Source organism: Scylla paramamosain, chromosome 23, assembly GCF_035594125.1.
Source record: "Scylla paramamosain isolate STU-SP2022 chromosome 23, ASM3559412v1, whole genome shotgun sequence".
In the NCBI taxonomy this organism is placed as follows: Eukaryota; Metazoa; Arthropoda; class Malacostraca; order Decapoda; family Portunidae; genus Scylla; species Scylla paramamosain.
This window is the reverse complement of record NC_087173.1, coordinates 5,042,986-5,055,485: the sequence shown is the minus strand read 5'-3', so window position 1 is coordinate 5,055,485 and position 12,500 is coordinate 5,042,986. Positions and strand designations below refer to the sequence as shown.

General features: G+C 45.6%; 1 protein-coding gene across 7 annotated transcripts in view; it reads left to right on the top strand.

Annotated features, from left to right (window-relative positions):
* LOC135112046 (uncharacterized) overlaps window positions 1-12,500 on the top strand; it is a 241,685-nt gene that overhangs the window by 94,183 nt on the left and 135,002 nt on the right. For 6 of the 7 annotated variants that reach the window (XM_064025914.1, XM_064025916.1, XM_064025912.1 and 3 more), the window contains one exon: window positions 8,871-8,901. The exons of the other annotated variant lie outside the window; for it this stretch is intronic. The gene's annotated coding sequence lies outside the window, so the exon portion shown is untranslated. The remainder of the gene's footprint in view (window positions 1-8,870; window positions 8,902-12,500) is intronic. 7 annotated transcript variants of the gene reach the window in all.

Sequence of the window (12,500 nt, the reverse complement as noted above, 5' to 3'; positions counted from 1 at the left end):
CCCACTGTTAAGTAAATAATTCGACCCAGCTCCCCTTCAACTGTCCCTCCTCCCGCCCCTCTCCCTACCACCCCCCCAAAGATCTCCCTCTCTCTCTCTCTCTCTCTCTCGGTCTCTCGCTGTTAGGTAAATATTCACCCCTATTATGATCTTTGCACAACACCCTCCATGGACACACGATATGCCGCGAACTGGAATTTGACAGAGCTGACACGCACCTGCCAAATGTCACTTTATGGACGAAACATTCTGAAACCCTTATTGACGTGACACGGCTGTTTCACTTTTGATATGTATACATGCCTACTTCAAAAGGCCAATTGGATGAATGCCCTCTGCCCTCTCTGCCCTCTCTGCTCTCTCTCTCTCTCTCTCTCTCTCTCTCTCTCTCTCTCTCTCTCTCTCTCTCTCTCTCTCTCTCTCTCGGACACACACACACTCTACTCTCGGACACACACACACTCTACTCACACACACACACACACACACACACACACACACACACACACACACACACACACACACACACACACACACACACACACACACACACACACACACACACACACACACACACACACACACACACACACACACACACACACACACACACACACACACACACACTCATATATCAAAATGAACACACAAAAGACGCACGTCAGCCACGCAACTTTTTACCGTCCACCCAATTTTTCCGTCTTTTCCGAATTGCAAGTTCTCGGCGACCGCATCACGTCTGGAACAAGGCTTTGATCAGGTCACCGCCAGAGACTCGCCCGTTTTCTTCCATGCGCGAGGCTGTTTTTTTTTTTTTTTTGTCACCGAAGGAGGGACGGGGCCGCAGGAAGGCATCGTGCGTCCAGTGAGAGGGAGGGGTGGAGGTTGCAGGAGAGTCGTGGTTACAAGTTGAGTTATCTTTTGTACTCTTTTCCACTTTGTTTTGACTTCTTAGTGAATTTCAAGTCGTTTTTTCGTCAGCCTCAAGTCGAGTTGCCTTTTGTTTGTACCCTTTTTCTCACTTTGTTTTGAAAATTTTTAGTCTATTTCAAGTCATTTTTTTCGTCAGTCTCAAGTCGAGTTGCCTTTTGTACTTTTTTTCAAATTTGTTTCGCTTTTTGTTCGTCTATCTCAATTTCTGTATTGTGAACGTATGTCAGTTGTGGAGTTTGTCAGCAGATTGGAGGACTTGAAGTTGAGGGAAAACGCCAAGCGGGATGGAAGTGGGTCAGATTACTCCACTCTTGTTTACCGCTGTACATGGAACTGACTGCCAGATTTCCAGCTAATTTTCAGATCCCAGTGCCTTCACTCGTCGGCAGCTTAGCATTTGGGATATTAGTAAATCATCATGGTGTAAGTTCAAATTCTCGATGAAATATAGAACTAGACTTACGTAGAGTTCCAGCTGATTTTCCAGTTTCCAGTGCCTTCACACCTCTGTAAATTCGTACTGGAATCAGTAAGACTTTGTGTTGCAAGTTTAGCCTCATGTCGAAATGTGAGTGTTCTGGACTTAGCCAAATTTGCAAGGAATTCATTACACAGCAGCAGCTCACTTTCAAAGCCAATCGCTCGCTCTTCACCCGCGCTCCCTCTTGCTCGTCTCGCCTTAGTCAAACAGCCCGCCGTGCTCCGAGGCGAACTGTCAGTCTCAAGTGGAGTAATTTACAAGTATACAAGACTATCAGTTCGTGCAATCTTTAACACAAAGGCGGAGATAAGTAAGCCCGAGAGAGTCTCATGCACACGAGTGAGGGTTTGAAGGAAGGGCGATGACACCAGATCGCTTCCCTCTCCCGGCAGACTGTCCCCGCGTTCCGTTTTTCACCCTGGAAAAAATGCATAATTCAAGAGTGTCTCGAGCGATTGATATACACCAGTGTCATATTTCCTTTTAAAATTTGCTTGTGTAAACGATTAATAACGAAATAGTCATGTAATTCGTGGACTACACCCTGCATATTGCCAGATTCGGCACGGAATTATTCTCATCTAGACATGTTTTAGATTGTTTTAGTCTTTTTTTCCTATCTCTCTTTACATGTATCTGTTATATTAATGCATTGCCGGCGAGCGTTTCAGGATTTATGTCTCTGATGGAGCGTGTAGGTTATCAAGCCTTGATGCGCTAAATCTTTTCCATTTGGATCGTTTAATGTGGAGATACAACTTTATATTTTCTATCCGTGTAACTCGTGGTATGTGGTCAACCGGTTACCTGTATGTCTGTCTGTCTGTCTGTCTGTCTGTCTGTCTGTCTGTCTGTTTATCTGTGGTTGTCTATCTTGATCACCTATCCATCCACCAGTCTACCTATTTGTCTCGCGAAAAAGGAAGGGAAATATTAAATAAATCAAGAAGTACAATAAAAAAAAAGGGTTACGAAAGCAAAACCAACACACCCTCTTCATATTTTCTCACCCTCGACCCCATTGCCACCTCCACCCCCATCCCCCGCTCCCCAACACACCCAAGCATCACGATCCCTCCCTCTGCCTCTCATCTCAGCACGCGCCGGAAACACCACCACCACCACCACCACCACCACCACCACCACCATCACCACCACCACCACCACCATACCCTCCTCCTCCTCCTCCTCCTCCTCCTCCTCCTCTCCATCAAATTGCTGCATTCATGAGAAAATTAATATACAGAAGAAAGAAAATAATACTTAAGGGAGAGACAGAATGCTCTTCTTTTCTACTCTTCCCCTCCTCCTCCTCCTCCTCCTCCTCCTCTTCCTCCTCCTCCTCTTTCTTCTTCTTTTTTTTCATCTTCTCCTTTTCTTCCTCTCCTTCTCCTTCTCCTTCTTCTTCTTCTTCTTTTTCTTCTTCTTCTTTTTTTTTTCTTCTTCTTCTTCTTCTTCTGAGAGGTTGAAGAGCAGACGATGGCGGTGAAGGAGGAGCAGCAGGAGGAAGAAAACACAGGATCTACAACTCGATCTTTGAAAACTCCATGTGGGGGAGGGAGCGGCAGGAGGAACGGGATTGTGCCTTTTTGAACCGCTTTTTCCCCTAAACGAATCCTATTTTTTTGATGGGAGGGAAGCCTGACGGGGATCTCCGCGTCGGGGCACAGGACACATCGGGATGCGGAGATCGGGGAGGGACTGCACGGGAGGAGGGCAGGAGGAGGACGGAAGGACTGGCTGGGACGGGAGGAGAATGGCCGTCACTCCCAAATCCTTCACTTTCCAGGGAATTTTACACCATAAACCTGTTTGTTGGCTTGACTGATTCCTCTCTCCTCAACTTCCCTATATTTTCCCTTCTCTCTCTCTCTCTCTCTCTCTCTCTCTCTCTCTCTCTCTCTCTCTCTCTCTCTCTCTCTCTCTCTCTCTCTCTCTCTCTCTCTCTCTCTCTCTCTCTCTCTCTCTCTCTCTCTCTCTCTCTCTCTCTACAAGGGCGGGAGTGGGCGAGTGGGCGCAGGTGGGCGAGGCTTAGTTGAGAGTTGTTGACTTGCTCCTCGTCCCCACACAGACAGGGAGGAAGGGGAGCTGTTTTACACTCTCTCCGCCCATCACGAGGCCGCGAGAGTCAAGGGGAGGCTGACCACTTGCTGAATACACCGCTTCGTTTGTGGGTTTTTACGTATCTTTCTGATCCCTTTATCTGGTAACTCTAACTGGCAGACAGACAGACAGACAGATAGGTACACACACACACACACACACACACACAGGCAGGGAGGCAGGCAAGCAGACACAGACACAGACAGACAGCACGGCAGAGAAGGAACAGAAATTATGATAAGAAAAGATGGAATGGAGAGAAAATAAGAACAAATGAGGAGAAAGAAAAAACACATGAGGGAAAATATACACGAGGAGAGAGAGAGAGAGAGAGAGAGAGAGAGAGAGAGAGAGAGAGAGAGAGAGAGAGAGAGAGAGAGAGAGATTTGACGTCAGTATTTAATAGGAAATAAGCTCACCCAAGCAAACAATCGCAGGTAAGGAAAATAAAATGAGGCAAATTTTATGGTCGCCTTCCTTCATTTTTCCATCGTTTTTCACCTTCCGCTTTTTCTTCTCTTTTAGTAATTTTCTCCCTGGAAAATGTCTTTGAGAATTTGTTCCGTGTTGTAGTTCCATTACGCTCATAATTACGACCCGTGTGTGTGTGTGTGTGTGTGTGTGTGTGTGTGTGTGTGTGTGTGTGTGTGTGTGTGTGTGTGTGTGTGTGTGTGTGTGTGTAAGGGAGACGGGCTTTGCAAGAGACATACAGACTTGTTACCAGAGAGAGAGAGAGAGAGAGAGAGAGAGACTAAAACAAAGAATCCATCCGGCAAATGATTTTCTCTAATGATTTTAAGAAAGAAAGAGAAAGAAGAGCTAAAAATGAAAAGAAAGACTTTCCTTTGCCTTAAGTGAATGAGTAACTTAAGTGAACGTCCAACAAGCAGAATGAATAATTTAGTTTCTTAATTACTCAGATATTTCCTCGTCATTTCCCTTCATGCCTCCTTGCTTCATTTTTCCTCCCTCATGAATATTTAAGATGGAAATCTCTCTCTCTCTCTCTCTCTCTCTCTCTCTCTCTCTCTCTCTCTCTCTCTCTCTCTCTCTCTCTCTCTCTCTCTCTCTCTCTCTCTCTCTCTCTCTCTCTCTCTCTCTCTCTCTCTCTCTCTCTCTCTCTCTCTCTCTCTCTCTCTCTCTCTATTCGAGGCATGTTGACCTAGTTTTATCTGTGGCAAATATGTTTCACTCTATCTCTATATCTCTTTCTGCCCGCAAACATGTCTTACTCTCTTTCTCTTTCTCTCTGTTTTCCTGCAATATTTACGCACGTGTGTGTATTTATGCATGCATGTATGTGTGTGTGTGTATGTATATGTATGTATGTTGAAAGCTTGGCATGCATGTGTGTGTATTTATGTGACCTTCTGTATAGCTTTCTGTATGTTGTCCCGGTAGCAATCATTTTTCCTCCTCCTCCTCCTCCTCCTCCTCCTCCTCCTCCTCCTCCTCCTTCTCCTTCTCATCCTCCTCCTCCTCCTCCTCCTCCTCCTCGTCCTTGGTGTCCTGCCGCGGAGGATTGACTTGATACATTCCCTTGGGCGCCTCGTAACTCGGGCTAGAGAGAGAGAGAGAGAGAGAGAGAGAGAGAGAGAGAGAGAATGAACATATACGAAGCCACCAGGACAGACAAACGAACTGGCAACACGACGGAAGGAAAGACAGATAAAAAGGAATAAGAATAGAAAGACAAACAGAAAGAAAGATGCGTAAATAGAAGGTTAGAAAAGACAAACAGTCGGAGAAACGAACAAAAACAAAAGGAACAAAAAACACGAAGGAAAACAGAGAAGGCAGATAGACACAGACAAGAAGAGAGACAAACAAAAAAGGGGGAATGAACAGACATATATAAGAGAGAGAGAAAACAAACAAACAAACATACAGTCAGACAAAGACGTCCAAAGGGATAAAATGATAGAGAAACAAAGCAAAAGAGAGATACAAATGTACAAATAGAAGGAGAAACAGAAATAAAAAAAATAGACTGAGAAGAAGGCGACACAAAACGAAAGAGATATAGATGTACAAATAGGAAAAACAAAAAGGATAAAAAAAAACAAATAGACAGAGAGGAGGAGGATAAGACAAGTAAACAGTTAAACAGACCGACAGAAGACAGATAAACAGTTAACAGACAGTAGAGGAATCAGCTGAATACACAGTAGGCGAGAGAGAAAGGGAGACTAAACAGACAAATAGACAGACAGACAGACAGACAGAAGCAGTAATTCAAGAAGAAGAACCTCAGCAGGGGACAGCGCCAAGACAATTATCCTAATTAAAAGCAGAAACAAAAGTGGAGAGGAGGAGGAAGGGAGGAGCAGGAGTAGGAGGAGGATGAGGAGGAAAAAAAGACCAAACACTCAGCATTTTTTCATTCAGCATCGCTAAGTGAGGGAACAAGCGGAGGAAAAAACACAGACCAAACCCTTTATTATTCTCGCTTTAATTAGTCGCCCAAGACAAGGAGTGGGGGGAGGAGGAGGAGGAGGAGGAGGAGGTGGCCCAGGTGTGTGTCATGCAAGGTGCCCTCCGTCACCTGTCCCGCGTCTCATGTCTCGCCACCTGCTGGAGGGAAGGAGGGAGGGAAGGAGGGTAGAGGGAAAGACGAAATAGGAACTGAGGGAGGGAGGCATATTAGTATCTCTCTCTCTCTCTCTCTCTCTCTCTCTCTCTCTCTCTCTCTCTCTCTCTCTCTCTCTCTCTCTCTCTCTCTCTCTCTCTCTCTCTCTCTCTCTCTCTCTCTCTCTCTCTCTCCATTCTTCCCAGTGTGTGTGTGTGTGTGTGTGTGTGTGTGTGTGTGTGTGTGTGTGTGTGTGTGTGTGTGTGTGTGTGTGTGTGTGTGTGTGTGTATCTCATTTTCCAGCTGACGCATGTCCCGGAGTGCGCCGAGTGTTTGTCTTTATCTTGACGCTTCTACTACCAACTCTTCCTCCTCCTCCTCCTCTTCCTCCTCCTCCTCCTCCTCCTCCTCCTCCTCCTCCTCCTCCTCCTCCTCCTCCTCCTCCTCTCCCGACTCCTACTTCTACTCTTCCTACTTTGCTCACGTATTCTGCATTTGCCTTCCTCCCTTCCTATGCCTCCTCCTCCTCCTCCTCCTCCTCCTCCTCCTCCTCCTCCTCCTACTCCTCCTCCTCCTCCTCCTCCTCCTCCTCACGCGGTCAGCGAGGGCGAAGGGCACCAAGCAAGGAGACGTACCCTGAGCCTCTGCCTGGTCTGGTTTGGTCCTCCTCCTCCTCCTCCTCCTCCTCCTCCTCCTCCTCTTCCTCCGTCAAGAGTTTCCTCCTTCTGCGAAAACATCCACTCGCTCCTTTCATTCCGAGCAAGTTAAACATTTTTCACCAGCACTCTTGTAATTTCTGGACCCAAAATGTGACTTGAATCATTTTTTTCCCCCCTCTCTCTCTCTCTCTCTCTCTCTCTCTCTCTCTCTCTCTCTCTCTCTCTCTCTCTCTCTCTCTCTCTCTCTCTCTCTCTCTCTCTCTCTCTCTCTCTCTCTCTCTCTCCCGCTTCTTCGTTTGACATGCGTGACGTGATTAGCGCAGCCAACTGTAACTCAGCGTGTGTCTGTCATCAGGGCGGGGGTGAGAAACTGGAGTGTTGTGGCGAGTGTGACGCTCCACTGCTCACTCTCGCTCACTCTCACACTCTTCCCCCACAGGCTGCAATGAGATGTGAGGTTCTTATCGTTATTTCTCCAGGCGTGTACATTAACAGGTGATTCCAGTCCTTTTGTTTCACTGACATGCAAGAGTCCAAGCTGAGGAGGAGGAAGAGAAGGAATACAAAGGAATACAAAAGAAGTCCAAACAGCAATTAACGTTGATGCGCTTACTAGATTGTTTGGGTAGCTATTTTATGCTTAGTACTAGTGGGAGAAACAGGATAGTACAGAAGGAGGAAAAGTATAACACACAGAAGCATAGTGGTAGAACAAACAGTAGCAGACCTGTTGGCCCTTGCGAGACTGTTTGAGATAAGCTACACTATCTGATGTAAAGTGAGAAATGTTGGATTATGAAGAAGAAGAAGAAGAAAAAGAGGAGTAGGAGGAGGAGGAAGAGGAGGAGGAGGAGGAGGAGGAGGAAGAGGAAAAAGTAGTTGGAATTCGTTTTGTGTTACCTTTGCTGTTCAACTCTAGCGCTGAGCCTCGGGAGGAAGAGAAAGAAAGATGATGATGAGGAAGAAGAAAACAAAAAAGAAAAAGAAAGAAGAAAAGCATAAGTTGGACTCTGTTGTGTTACCTTTGTTTCTCTTCCTTAACGCTGAACCTCAAAAAGAAAGGACAGACAGGCGAGGCGAGGCGAGGCGAGGCGAGAGAGGTGGCCTGTGCTCCTCATACAGACAATCGAGCAGCGCCATTATTCATAAGCACTCCACGCCAGCGGTGACGAACGAGACTAACTTTCCAGTCGGGTTTATTAGCGTTTGGGTGGCGCGGCGGACGAAAGGACAGGCTGTGAATTAATCTATGAGTTCCCAAGCGGCACTGCCACGGCTGGACTTATTCATTACTCAGTCATTCACTCGCTTATTCACGCTCTGTCTGCCTTGCCGGGAAATACGTTATGCTTCGCTCTGTGTGTTCCGTGTCCGCGGCTTTGTGTTCTGTGCACTGTGTTACTTCTTGGGAGCCGTGACCTCACCTGGCAGATGCAGCACTTGATTGATAAGTCTTGCCTGGGAAGTTACTGAACCGCTACCTCTGAGCGGAGATCGAATGCAGTTACAGTGACTCCAAGACTAGGACAAAGCAGCTCAGCTGCTGCCAGATAACCGCTTCCTTTGAGCGGGATTCGAATGCAGCTCCGTAAGTCGAGGAGACAATCACTGAGCCACTGTCATCGAACCGCTGCCTTTGAACGGGGTTCGAATGCGGTTCCGGGTACCACAGGACAAGAACAAAGCCACTCAGGCACCTCGGCATAACCACAATTCTGAAAAGGACTCGGAACACAAGACCACAAAACAAAGAGACAGGAGTTTGGAAGAGTTTTTAGGCACAGAATCGTGTGCCTTTTTAAAGAGCCATCGTACTGTTGGTTAAGGTAACAGTAATAAAAGGAAATCAATTACATTACCATTATACCGTCATATCAGGTAATGTTGCACACATATATTTTAAAATCGGCATCAGTAATTGATAGGTCACAGGTGTGAGTTCCTTTTTATTCTTTTACCACAGGGAAAGGGTTGAGAGCGGGGGAGTTAAGCAGGTGAGGTGAGCCAGCAGGTGTGCGTGGCGGGGCAGGGGAGGGAAAGGTTAAGGTGTGTGCGTGAGAAATGTGGTAATTATTATGAAACTAGTGACCGGCTTTGCTCTGTAATTTTTGGTTCTCCTTTACAGGCGGGAATTATCATCAGGAAGGTCAGCAGGGGTGAGTGTTTTACTGAACTAATAACAATAACATTGATGGTAATTATAATAATAATAATGTTGATAATAATAATAATAATGATAATGATAATAATAATAATAATAATAACAATAATAATAATAATAATAATAATAATAATAATAATAATAATAATAATAATACAAATTTCAGTGTTGTTATATTTCGTGCCATTTTTCCTTTCAAAAATATAAATGTTGATGTGAACTGTAGATGTCCTATAGTTATGTAATGTAAATATTATTTTCATCGTTGTTGTTATTATTATTATTATTATTATTATTATTATTATTATTATTATTATTATTGTTGTTGTTTTATACATTATTATTATCACCTAAATATTGATTTCAGTAGAGTAGTAGTAGTAGTAGTAGTAGTAGTAGTAGTAGTAGTAGTAGTAGTAGTAGTAGTAGTAGTAGTAGAATTGCGTCAGCCATCCCATATCACTAACGACAAACTACCCCACGAGTCCGATCACCTCCAAAGACACCTCAGCACCGCCATGGAATGAGAGAATAACCCCTCGTGCATCCCCTCTTCCTATCTTCACCTTACAATTCCACGTCCGTCTACGAACAATACTACACAACTTCCCTTACGTATTCAATCTCCAGCAATTCATTCATAATTAGTCCGCGTTTACCTGTGCTTAAATTGATGCCCTCACCTGACGACAACGTGTGGGGAGTGTCGGTAATCCAAGCATCTTAGTAAATCAGTGAGATGTATCATTTAAATTTAATCCTGCTCTTGACTCCTGATGCCGTGCGGTCAACTGTAGACAGGTGAGGTGTGTGGCTTCAGTTTCCTTCAGCCAGGTGTTCCCTTCCGCCGCCTGTGTGTGTGCCGAGGCGATGAGCTTTGAGTCTCATCACTTTGTTTATGTGTTCGGTGCATTTCGTGATGATTATTTCTTTGTTTTGTGCGAGGATTGAGTATTTCTCTCTCTCTCTCTCTCTCTCTCTCTCTCTCTCTCTCTCTCTCTCTCTCTCTCTCTCTCTCTCTCTCTCTCTCTCTCTCTCTCTCTCTCTCTCTCTCTCTCTCTCTCTCTCTCTCTCAAACACACACACACAAACAAACGCTTTATAAATGTTAATTGCATTCGACTTCACCTAACGAGCCTGGATGATGCAATATACAGCCAGGACAATATTTAATTTCACTTACAGTATCGGATTCCGTGTCGAGTGTGCCATTTGACATCATATTTTTGCCGACGAAACAACTACTAATAATCTCTGCCCCAATTTTTCTTTTTTTTTTCTTTTTTCTTTTTTTTTTTTTTTTGCTTTTCATATCGACAATTCCACCTCCTCTTTATTACCATTTCCATAACGATGATTGATCTGGTTATCGGAAATGACGTTTTCTCTCCCTTTTATTGGTCAAACCAGAGAGAGAGAGAGAGAGAGAGACAGACAGACAGACAGACAGGCAGACAGACAAACAGACAGAGAGACAGAAAGAGCAGTTACCTTCTATGGATTGAAGGGGAAGGTTTGGGGAGAGCAAGGAAGAGAAGATAAAAGGTCGAGGATTGGAGAAGAGGGGAGAGGGGGATAAGAGAAGACAGGAGTGTGGAGATAAAGGAATAGGGAGAGAGGAAAGACGAGGGGAGAGAAAGGGGCGAGGAGATAAAGGAGGGTAGAGAATGGAAGGCGAGGGGAAAGAACGAGAGAGAGAGAGAGAGAGAGAGAGAGAGAGAGAGAGAGAGAGAGAGAGAGAGAGATGAAGAAGAGAGGGTATGGCAGAGAAAGGACAAAGTAAGATAAGAGAAGATGAGGGGAGAGAGAGAGAGAGAGAGAGAGAGAGAGAGAGAGAGAGAGAGAGAGAGAGAGAGAGAGAGAGAGAGAGAGAGAGAGAGAGAGAGAGAGAGAGAGAGAGAGAGAGACTTAGAGAAAAAGCGAGGCAAGGAAACGAGGAAAGGAAGCTTATAAAATGAAGAGGTAGGATAAAGGAGAAGAAAAAAATATGGGAGGTAACTGAGGAAAATATGAAGGGACAGGAAAATGGAGGAAGATTAGACGAAAAAGAGAAGGAATACGAGAGGGAAAACAGACGAAGAATTAGGAAAGCTAGGAAAAAGTGAAGAAGGGAAGAAAGAAAGAAGAAAAGTAAGAGAGAAATAACAGAAGTGAATAAAGTGAGAAAAGTAAGAAAATATACACAGAGAGAAACGGAAATAGGAATAAAATCAGAGAGAGAGAGAGAGAGAGAGAGAGAGACAGACAGACAGAGAAAAAACAGAGAAAAGATGCAGAAGCGAAAAAGTGAGAACAAAAATAGGTAAATTAGGAAGGTTAGGGCGCATGGGCGGAGGGTGGCAGTCGAGGTAGACGAAAGGATGGAGGGAAAATGGAGGGATGGAGTGGAGGAAAAGTCTTTTGGGCAGAGAGGGAGGGGAAATATAGGGGTAAGGGGGAGGGGGTGTGGGTGGAAGCATGGCAGGAGGTAATGGGGCAGAAGGCAGATATCACACTGTTTGCCTTGGTCGCTGCACTTTTTTGGGGATCCATTTTCCTAACCCCGCCAGTTCCTCAGTCTGACCCGCCAACACTGGCCGCACTCCAAAAATTCGCGCCTCAGTGTTTGCTACTAAAGGCCACACCACCATGACAGTCCACGCCACCAAGCCATGTCATTCCACCAAGCCACGTCACGCCACCAAGCCATGTCATTCCACCAAGCCAGGTCACGCCACCAAGCCAGGTCACGCCACCAAGCCAGGTCATTTCACCATGCCAGGTCACGCCACCAAGCCAGGTCACGCCACCAAGCCATGTCATTCCACCAAGCCAGGCCAGACCACGCCACGTCACGCCACGTAGCCAGGTCACGCCACCAATCCAGGCCAAGCCAGGTCATACCACAAAACCAGGTCACTCCACCAGGTCACGTTAGGTCAGTTCACACCATGCCAGTGTCTTTTACTTACTGATGGAAAATCATTTAATGATTTATTGTTTTATTAATTTATCATCGTTTGTTATTGTGTTTTCTATAATTGTTGTTCTTTGTTTATATCTTCCGCTGGTGGTGGTGGTGGTTGTGGTGAGGGTGGGGGTGATGGTAGTGGTGGTGGTGGTGGTGCTGCTACTACTACTACTACTTCACTTCTACTACTACTACTACTACTACTACTACTACTACTACTACTATTACTCCCATTTCACTACTACCATAATCAATGAAGTTCTGGCATAATCAGAGAGAGAGAGAGAGAGAGAGAGAGAGAGAGAGAGAGAGAGAGAGAGAGAGAGAGAGAGAGAGAGCAAAGATTAAGCGAGGGAGCAGTGATCCTCTGGGGCTGGAGGTGAGAGCCATTTTTCTCTCCTCACCTCACCCTGAGTAAGCGTGAAGGATGAGCAGCGTGGCGGCGGCCCCAGGGAGGCGGGGACCCAGGGTGAAAGGTGAAGGGTGACGGGGACTGCCTTAAGGGTGAGAGTGAAGGGTGGGGCAGCAGAAGTGAAGTGAAATGATTGTATGTATGTCATTGCTTATATTCTTCATCTTGTGGGTACGTCTCTGTCTCTTACTTTGTGTGTGCGTGTGTGTGTGTGTGTGTGTGTGTGTGTGTG